This window comes from Malaya genurostris, chromosome 2, assembly GCF_030247185.1.
Source record: "Malaya genurostris strain Urasoe2022 chromosome 2, Malgen_1.1, whole genome shotgun sequence".
Lineage (NCBI taxonomy): Eukaryota > Metazoa > Arthropoda > Insecta > Diptera > Culicidae > Malaya > Malaya genurostris.
Genome location: NC_080571.1, coordinates 103995128 through 104006359, shown reverse-complemented (window position 1 = coordinate 104006359; position 11232 = coordinate 103995128).

Genomic DNA, 11232 nt, shown 5'->3' with positions numbered 1-11232 from the left:
ACTTGCAGGTATTTTGGCCCACTCGCGGACAATAACTTTTGTCGTGAATACGACTTACTTTACTATGGGGCGCCTTTTCAAAATTAGCCATATGGAAGAATGGGCAGAACTTAATCGCGAATATCTCGACTTGTATTAATGGTAGCAACATAATTCTTTCACCATTTCATCAAAAATATGATCAGGAATTCAGGATAATATTTTGAACAGTGTGCGATAACCACAAACAACTCAAAAATTAAGTTTTCTTAAAATTTGAAAACAACGCGGAAAACTTTTTACTTTCGCTTGGGTTTTTCGCGCAAGGACGACGATTTTGAGATAGTCAGGCACATATCTTCAACTGAATGCGTATAAAAGGGGAACCGTGGTCGAAAATCGATCGATTCGTCATCTAACACTCGATGTGGATAGACGAATAACCTACTACGACTAATTTCGATTTTGTTTTATTTTTTATTCGCAGTTGTCTACCTACCCAAGCTATGGGTAAAAACCGCCATAGATCCGAGAAGGATCCAAAGGATGCTAAGCGTCTGAAGCCAAGTGATGTACAGGTAAACGACCGTTTGCTGAGTAAAAACCAATATGCTTATCTGCCAGTAGATGTCGAAGAGGAACTGCAGAAGAAGGAAAAAATGCCGCCTTTCTACCTGAAGGGCTTCCCACCAACTCTACGCTCGGATTTCAACACACTGATCAGCAAAGGACTACAGGCAACAATCCGTTTATGTACTGAAGGCTACAAAATAACTGTTCCGGCTTTGAACCACTACAAAGGAGTGGAATGCTATCTGAAGCAGACAAAAGTGGAATACTTCACACACGATATTGCCGCCAACAAACCTATGAAGGTTGTACTTCGAGGACTACCCGACATGATGGAAGCCGAACTAAAGCAGGCATTGTCGGAGGCTGGACTAAAGCCTTTGATGGTATTTAAAATGAAGCGACATAATACGGACAAAAAGTTCAGAGATCAACTGTACCTGATTCATCTGGAGAAGGGCTCCATCACCATGAGTCAACTGAAAACGATTAAATCGTTATTTCACATAATCATCGAATGGCAAAAGTATAAACCGGTACATCGGGATGTCACACAGTGCACGAACTGTTTGAACTACGGCCATGGAGCGAGGAATTGCCACATGAAAAGTCGGTGCGGGAAATGTGCCGAACCACACAATACCAACGATTGCCTACTAGATGACATCGCTGTAAAATGTGTGAACTGTGATGGCGACCATCCATCTACTAGCAAATCGTGTCCCAAACGTGCTGAGTTCACAAAAATTCGACAACAGGCGTCCCGTAAACAATCAACGCGCAAGAATGTTCCACAGAAGGATGAAGTTAATTTCCCACGGCTCCCACCGAAGAGGGATATTCCGAATTTGCCGCCACTTCCTCGCAGCAATCCAAAGACTTCAGCCGCTGGATCTCAAAAAGAATCTTCCTCAAGAATCCCTCCTGGATGGGGCAATAATCAACCACAAGTAAAGGATGACTCTTATGATTTATTCTCTGCTGAACAACTGATCGTCATTTTTGAAACAATGACAACAAAACTACGAAACTGCAGAACGCGGTTAGATCAAATCAACGCCTTAGGCAAATTCATCATCGAATATGCAATATAATGAGTTGGTTATAGTAAATTGGAATGCTTGCTCACTCAGGAGCAAAACTGCTGAATTGTCCGACTTTCTTCAAGAGAAGAATGCCGATATTGCTATTTTAACTGAAACTCATCTTAAACCTGAAATTTCTATTTTTATTTCCAATTACAGGATTCACAGGCTCGACAGGACAACTACCAGAGGAGGGGGAGTTGCCATTGCCGTTAAACGATCCATTCAGCACAGGCTTATGTCAGCCTTTAAATTGCAACTCATAGAAGCCATCGGAATTGAGATTACAACGACGATGGGACCCATCATCATCATTGCAGCGTACTGCCCCAAACAAACAAATCTTCGAGATGGTACGTGTGCATCATTGAAGCGAGATCTGGCTATGCTCACTCGACGACAGAACAAATTCATCATTGCTGGGGACCTGAACGCACGGCATGAGCTGTGGGGAAACAGAAGACAGAATCGAAACGGATTCGTACTTGCCGAAGATTACGAAGCTGGACAATACAACATCTTCGCTCCGGATCAACCAACGCGACTTTCCAGATCGGGAGTTCATTCCATTTTGGATATATTCATCAGCAACATCGCCATAGACAGCTCTCCGGTTGTTTTCAACGAGCTCTCTTCCGACCACTTTCCAGTAATATTGACGTTGGGATCTTCACCAGAAACAGTGCCTATTCAACCTCGGAGGAACTATTATCGCACCGATTGGGTCCAATTTCAACATATCGCCGACCAACTTATTAATATCGATTTGCCACTTGATTCCCCGATGGAAATCGATGCAGCCCTATCTTCCTTCCAGCATTCAATCACAGTCGCTCGTGATAGGACGGTTCCAGTACAACATATGCCGAGTTCCTCTCTTCAAATCGACAGTGTCACCAAGAAACTCATCCGACTTCGGAATATCTACCGGAGGCAGTATCAACGAACTGGCATTCTAGATAGGAAGACTACTTATAACAACTTAACTAGGATAATCCAGGAAAGGATATCTGAGCTTCGCAACAGGAACTTCCAGCAAAAGCTTCGAGAAATTCTCCCACATTCAAAGCCCTTCTGGTCCTTAACGAAGGTGCTTAAGAAAAAACCGAAGCCTATTCCTCCTCTGATGTCACCCCAGGACGCAGCTGAAGGAATACCTTTAATCACACCAGTAGAGAAGGCAAATGCGCTAGGCCAGCAGTTTGTGTGTTCTCACAATTTAGGACTTAACATTGTTAGTCCATATGAAAGAGCCGTTGCTGATAGCGTAGCTGAGGTTGACCAATCAGACAGCTTGGTTCCTGAGGAAAGTAGAGTCACTGCGAATGAGCTGATGGCTTTTGTGAAAAAATCCAAAAATATGAAGGCCCCCGGTTTCGACAACACATTCAACATTGAGCTGAAACATTTGAGTATTTGCTCATTTGTCTTCTTAGCTAAAATTTTTAACAGGTGCTGGGAGCTTGGTTACTTCCCTTCAAAGTGGAAGTTAGCTAAAGTTATCCCAGTTTTGAAACCGGGGAAAGATCCTTCCTTTTCCACGAGCTATCGGCCCATCAGCTTACTCTCTGCCCTATCCAAGCTGTTTGAAAAGTCAATACAAAGGCGAATTCTTGCTTTCGCAGATGAACAGGATATATTTCTGGAAGAACAGTTTGGGTTCCGGAAAGGAAGATCCACCATCCACCAACTCACAAGGGTTAACAACGTCATCCAGCAAAACAAATCAGTGTCCAAAACGACTGCCATGGCAATATTGGATATTGAAAAGGCATTCGATAATGTGTGGCACGATGGTCTGGTGTTTAAACTGCATCGGTATAATTTTCCCATGTATCTTATTAAAATTATCAAAAATTATCTTGCAGATAGAGCATTCCAGGTTTCTCTGAATAATGCACTTTCAGAAAGATTTACTATTCCTGCTGGTGTACCCCAGGGAAGTATCCTAGGTCCCATTCTATACAACATTTTTACATCAGACATCCCACCTCTTCCAGGTGGTGGTGTTCTGTCACAATTTGCTGATGATACTGCCATTCTTTACAAAGGTCGTGTCATTAATGCTCTGAAGAATATACTACAGACAGGTCTGGACGCTTTAACGGAATATTTTACAAGCTGGAAAATTGTGATCAATGCAGCAAAAACTCAGGTCATCTTGTTTCCACATTCAAGATCTCCAAAACTTGTTCCATCAGACGAATGCAGAATACGATTCGGTGATGAGGTCATTCAATGGTCCGATGAAGTTATCTATCTAGGACTCACCTTTGACAGACATCTGATATTCAGGTCACATGTTGACAAAATCGTTCAAAAATGCAGCATACTCATTAGGTCTCTGTATCCGCTGATTTGTAGAACATCTAAACTATGCCTGAAGAATCAGATGGCTGTCTATAAACAAATCATCTACCCCGCAATTGAATACGCAGTCCCCGTTTGGCGGGGCTGTGCACGAACACACAAACTTAGGCTTCAGCGCATTCAAAGTAAGATCTTAAAGATGATTCTAAATCTACCCCCTTGGACAAGAACTAGTGAAGTACATGAGATGGCCTCCCTGGATATACTAGAACAAAAATTCGAACAATACTGCACGAAATTTGAAGAGAGGTGCTCAATCTCTGAAATACAAATAATTCAAAATTTGTACGTATTAGGTTAAGGATAGTTATAAGTAGGTAGACATTTTATAAATAATTAAAATTAATATTATGATTAAACATTAGTATGTAAAACAAGAGTAACTAAAACACCTAATATTAATAACGAATCGTATGAACAACAAAGATGAAAGGCCAAAGGGTCAAAACACTTGTACTGTAAAATGTTGATGTAATACACAAAAATAAGATTAATAAACAGATATTTATGCAAAAAAAAAAAAATGCGAAAATCGATCATTTCTTCTTGTTCGTTCGATGGAAGCAGACGTCGTGGGAGTGGAATCATCAACCAGCAGCGAGAGAGAATGCACCTTCTGCGTGGTTAATAAAAAGCTCAAACGCTCAGGTCGCATCTCTCATTCGCTTGCTGGCCATCGAGGCGCGAGGACCAGCCAGCAGCAGCAGCGGGAGTTAAACTTTCCACCAGCAGCGAGAGAGAATGCACCTTCTGCGTGGTTAATAAAAACCTCAAACGCTCAGGTCGCATCTCTCATTCGCTTGCTGGCCATCGAGGCGCGAGGACCAGCCAGCAGCAGCAGCGAGAGTTAACCAGCAGCGAGAGAGAATGCACCTTCTGTGTGGTTAAAATCCTCAAACGCTCAGGTCGCATCTCTCATTCGCTTGCTGGCCATCGAGGCGAGAGGACCTTAACCAGCAGCAGCAGCGAGAGTTAACCAGCAGCGAGAGAGAATGCACCTTCTGCGTGGTTAATAAAAACCTCAAACGCTCAGGTCGCATCTCTCATTTGCTTGCTGGCCATCGAGGCGCGAGGACCAGCCAGCAGCAGCAGCGAGAGTTAACCAGCAGCGACGGAGAATGCACCTTCTGCGTGGTTAATAAAAACCTCAAACGCTCAGGTCGCATCTCTCATTCGCTTGGTGGCCATCGAGGCGCGAGGACCAGCCAGCAGCAGCAGCGAGAGTTAACCAGCAGCGAGGGTTAACCAGCAGCGAGAGAGAATGCACCTTCTGCGTGGTTAAAATCCTCAAACGCTCAGGTCGCATCTCTCATTCGCTTGCTGGCCATCGAGGCGCGAGGACCAGCCAGCAGCAGCAGCGGAGTTAAACTTTCCACCAGCAGCGAGAGAGAATGCACCTTCTGCGTGGTTAATAAAAACCTCAAACGCTCAGGTCGCATCTCTCATTCGCTTGCTGGCCATCGAGGCGCGAGGACCAGCCAGCAGCAGCAGCGAGAGTTAACCAGCAGCGAGAGAGAATGCACCTTCTGCGTGGTTAAAATCCTCAAACGCTCAGGTCGCATCTCTCATTCGCTTGCTGGCCATCGAGGCGCGAGGACCAGCCAGCAGCAGCAGCGGGAGTTAAACTTTCCACCAGCAGCGAGAGAGAATGCACCTTCTGCGTGGTTAATAAAAACCTCAAACGCTCAGGTCGCATCTCTCATTCGCTTGCTGGCCATCGAGGCGCGAGGACCAGCCAGCAGCAGCAGCGAGAGTTAACCAGCAGCGAGAGAGAATGCACCTTCTGCGTGGTTAAAATCCTCAAACGCTCAGGTCGCATCTCTCATTCGCTTGCTGGCCATCGAGGCGCGAGGACCAGCCAGCAGCAGCAGCGGAGTTAAACTTTCCACCAGCAGCGAGAGAGAATGCACCTTCTGCGTGGTTAATAAAAACCTCAAACGCTCAGGTCGCATCTCTCATTCGCTTGCTGGCCATCGAACCGCGAGGACCAGCCAGCAGCAGCAGCGAGAGTTAACCAGCAGCGAGAGAGAATGCACCTTCTGCGTGGTTAAAATCCTCAAACGCTCAGGTCGCATCTCTCATTCGCTTGCTGGCCATCGAGGCGCGAGGACCAGCCAGCAGCAGCAGCGGGAGTTAAACTTTCCACCAGCAGCGAGAGAGAATGCATCCTTCTGCGTGGTTAATAAAAACCTCAAACGCTCAGGTCGCATCTCTCATTCGCTTGCTGGCCATCGAGGCGCGAGGACCAGCCAGCAGCAGCAGCGAGAGTTAACCAGCAGCGAGAGAGAATGCACCTTCTGCGTGGTTAATAAAAACCTCAAACGCTCAGGTCGCATCTCTCATTCGTTTGCTGGCCATCGAGGCGCGAGGACCAGCCAGCAGCAGCAGCGAGTGTTAACCAGCAGCGAGAGAGAATGCACCTTCTGTGTGGTTAAAATCCTCAAACGCTCAGGTCGCATCTCTCATTCGCTTGCTGGCCATCGAGGCGAGAGGACCTTAACCAGCAGCAGCAGCGAGAGTTAACCAGCAGCGAGAGAGAATGCACCTTCTGCGTGGTTAATAAAAACCTCAAACGCTCAGGTCGCATCTCATTCGCTTGCTGGCCATCGAGGCGCGAGGACCAGCCAGCAGCAGCAGCGAGAGTTAACCAGCAGCGAGAGAGAATGCACCTTCTGTGTGGTTAAAATCCTCAAACGCTCAGGTCGCATCTCTCATTCGCTTGCTGGCCATCGAGGCGAGAGGACCTTAACCAGCAGCAGCAGCGAGAGTTAACCAGCAGCGAGAGAGAATGCACCTTCTGTGTGGTTAAAATCCTCAAACGCTCAGGTCGCATCTCTCATTCGCTTTCTGGCCATCGAGGCGAGAGGACCTTAACCAGCAGCGAGAGAGAATGCACCTTCTGCGTGGTTAAAAACCTCAAACGCTCAGGTCGCATCTCTCATTCGCTTGCTGCTGGCCACCAAGGCGAGAACCAGCAGCGACTGAAACTGGATTCTGAGTGTTATTGGATCTAAATTTAGGTCTTGAACTCAGGGTCCAGTTCTCTATTCCAGACTTCTATTCGGTTGTTCTTAAAACCATAATAATACTCCTAAAGAATTATGCGGAATTTACTTTACTGTACCTCTATACAACCCATTTTTTGTCGTGAATACGACTTACTTTACTATGGGGTACCTTTTCAAAATTAGCCATATGGAAGAATGGGCAGAACTTAATCGTGAATATCTCGACTTGTATTCAAGGCAGCAACATAATTCTTTCACCATTTCATCAAAAATATGATCAGGAATTTAGGATAATATTTTGAATAGTGTGAGATAACCACAAACAACTCAAATATTAAGTTTTCTCAAATTTTGAAAACAACACGGAAAACTCTTTACTTTTGCTTGGCTTTTTCGCGCAAGGACGACGATTTTGAGGTAGTCAAGCACATATTTTCAACTGACTGTGTATAAAAGGGAAACCGTGGTCGAAATTCGATCATTTCTTCTTGAGCGTTGGATGCAAGCAGACGTTGTGGGACCAGCAGCTTCGGAGAGTGCACCTTCTGCGTGGTTAAAAACCTCAAACGCTCAGGTCGCATCTTTCATTTGGACTTCAGTCGTCAGGTGGAGCAGTCGGCAATGAAAGCAGAACTTCTGTTCTTGGTTCGAAATTTAGTTCTTGAACTCAGGTCCAGTTCCTTATTCTAGAATTATATTCGGTTCTTTTTAGAACCATAATAATACTCTCAAAGAATTATGCGAAATTTTGCTTTACTGTACTTTATACAACCCATTTTGATGGTCGAGGCGAAAAACCGTCTTCAAGTTTGAGAGCTTAGCTCCGGGTTTAGAATTCAGAGCCTGTGTGCTGAACTGGATTCTGGAAAAAGATTTCGGAACTGATTTCAGTTTCGAAATTGTAGTTCTAGAACTAAAATCAAACTGAATTCTGAGTCTGTTCTAAGTTCTGAATTTAGTTCTTGAGCTCAGGTCCAGTTCCTAATTCCAGAATTCTTCAAATCGGTTCTTTTTAGAACCATAATAATACTCCTAAAGAATTATGCGAAATTTTACTTTACGGCCCATTTTTATTATAAAGAACTATCTAGTTATTTCATTACATTTAATTGCGTTTCAGAATGTTTAATGTAACTAATCTGTAATTTAGTCAGGGCGCATCGCTTAAAATTCTAGTAGTGAAAAAAGGGAAAGTAGCACAATTTACACAATCGATCAACTACCAGTTCGAATTCGGAAGTATAAAGAAAGTGTGTCAGTTTTATTCGTATTCACGACATCCAGTTATGTCTCTGACATTACACACCCGTATTTTTTTCAGCGTCTCGAGACTGGTGTATCTTTTAGTTCGGACTTTGCTCTCCAAAATGGCCCAAAGAGAATAATTCATTGGATTCGCATCTGGTGAATTCGAGAGCCATTGTGTGGACGTGATGAAGTTCGGAACGTTGTTTTTCAACCATTCTTGGTTCACTCGAGCTTTGTGAGACGGTGCCGAGTCCTACTGAAACGTCCATGGTCTGCCACCGAAATGTTTGTCTGCCCACGGCTTCAAAGCAACCTCCAGAATACTTTCCCGATAATATGTCGCATTTACCTTGACGCCAGGCTCAATGAAAACGATTGGAGAGCGCCCATCTGCGGTTACAGCGGCCCAAACCATTATCTGTTGCGGGTGCTGCCTCCTGGTGGCCAATCGATGACTCAAATTCTCGTATGAATGGTCGGTCAAGTAAATCCTATCGTTTTGAGAGTTTACGAATTGCTCAATTGGAAAAATTTTCTCGTCAGAAAATACAATGTTCGGAAATTGACCGCTTTCGGCCAAACGAAGCAACTCCTTCGCTCTCTCAAGTCATCAAGTCAAGGCAAAAGGTGGTCATATCGAGCAAAAGTGAATTGATTCTGAATTTTGTATTATTTTTACACATTCTGTACTTTGAATTAAGTAAAAGTAATTTTCCAAACTGAATTTATGGCCTTTTTAATTGGTTACACTTCGAGTGCCGGACCCTGTATGTAGTAAGCACATTATCGTATAGTGTTTTTTAACCGACTATGTTTTTCATTTGTGCTGACTATACCAATTGTCAAAAAACGGGTCGTCAAATGGTGAGATAACTAAGTCCTCACAAGTCCCTGTCTCATGCCTCCCCGAGCGTCTATGATGACATTTGGTCAATGCGAAATGGCTTGTAGGTTGAAGCCCATCCCAAAGGGCAGTGTTTATCATAGTATATTACAACATTAAATTGTGTTGTTTATTACATCATGTATTATTATTATTATTATTATTATTATTATTATTATTATTATTATTATTATTATTATTATTATTATTATTATTATTATTATTATTATTATTATTATTATTATTATTATTATTATTATTATTATTATTATTATTATTATTATTATTATTATTATTATTATTATTATTATTATTATTATTATTATTATTATTATTATTATTATTATTATTATTATTATTATTATTATTATTATTATTATTATTATTATTATTATTATTATTATTATTATTATTATTATTATTATTATTATTATTATTATTATTATTATTATTATTATTATTATTATTATTATTATTATTATTATTATTATTATTATTATTATTATTATTATTATTATTATTATTATTATTATTATTATTATTATTATTATTATTATTATTATTATTATTATTATTATTATTATTATTATTATTATTATTATTATTATTATTATTATTATTATTATTATTATTATTATTATTATTATTATTATTATTATTATTATTATTATTATTATTATTATTATTATTATTATTATTATTATTATTATTATTATTATTATTATTATTATTATTATTATTATTATTATTATTATTATTATTATTATTATTATTATTATTATTATTATTATTATTATTATTATTATTATTATTATTATTATTATTATTATTATTATTATTATTATTATTATTATTATTATTATTATTATTATTATTATTATTATTATTATTATTATTATTATTATTATTATTATTATTATTATTATTATTATTATTATTATTATTATTATTATTATTATTATTATTATTATTATTATTATTATTATTATTATTATTATTATTATTATTATTATTATTATTATTATTATTATTATTATTATTATTATTATTATTATTATTATTATTATTATTATTATTATTATTATTATTATTATTATTATTATTATTATTATTATTATTATTATTATTATTATTATTATTATTATTATTATTATTATTATTATTATTATTATTATTATTATTATTATTATTATTATTATTATTATTATTATTATTATTATTATTATTATTATTATTATTATTATTATTATTATTATTATTATTATTATTATTATTATTATTATTATTATTATTATTATTATTATTATTATTATTATTATTATTATTATTATTATTATTATTATTATTATTATTATTATTATTATTATTATTATTATTATTATTATTATTATTATTATTATTATTATTATTATTATTATTATTATTATTATTATTATTATTATTATTATTATTATTATTATTATTATTATTATTATTATTATTATTATTATTATTATTATTATTATTATTATTATTATTATTATTATTATTATTATTATTATTATTATTATTATTATTATTATTATTATTATTATTATTATTATTATTATTATTATTATTATTATTATTATTATTATTATTATTATTATTATTATTATTATTATTATTATTATTATTATTATTATTATTATTATTATTATTATTATTATTATTATTATTATTATTATTATTATTATTATTATTATTATTATTATTATTATTATTATTATTATTATTATTATTATTATTATTATTATTATTATTATTATTATTATTATTATTATTATTATTATTATTATTATTATTATTATTATTATTATTATTATTATTATTATTATTATTATTATTATTATTATTATTATTATTATTATTATTATTATTATTATTATTATTATTATTATTATTATTATTATTATTATTATTATTATTATTATTATTATTATTATTATTATTATTATTATTATTATTATTATTATTATTATTATTATTATTATTATTATTATTATTATTATTATTATTATTATTATTATTATTATTATTATTATTATTATTATTATTATTATTATTATTA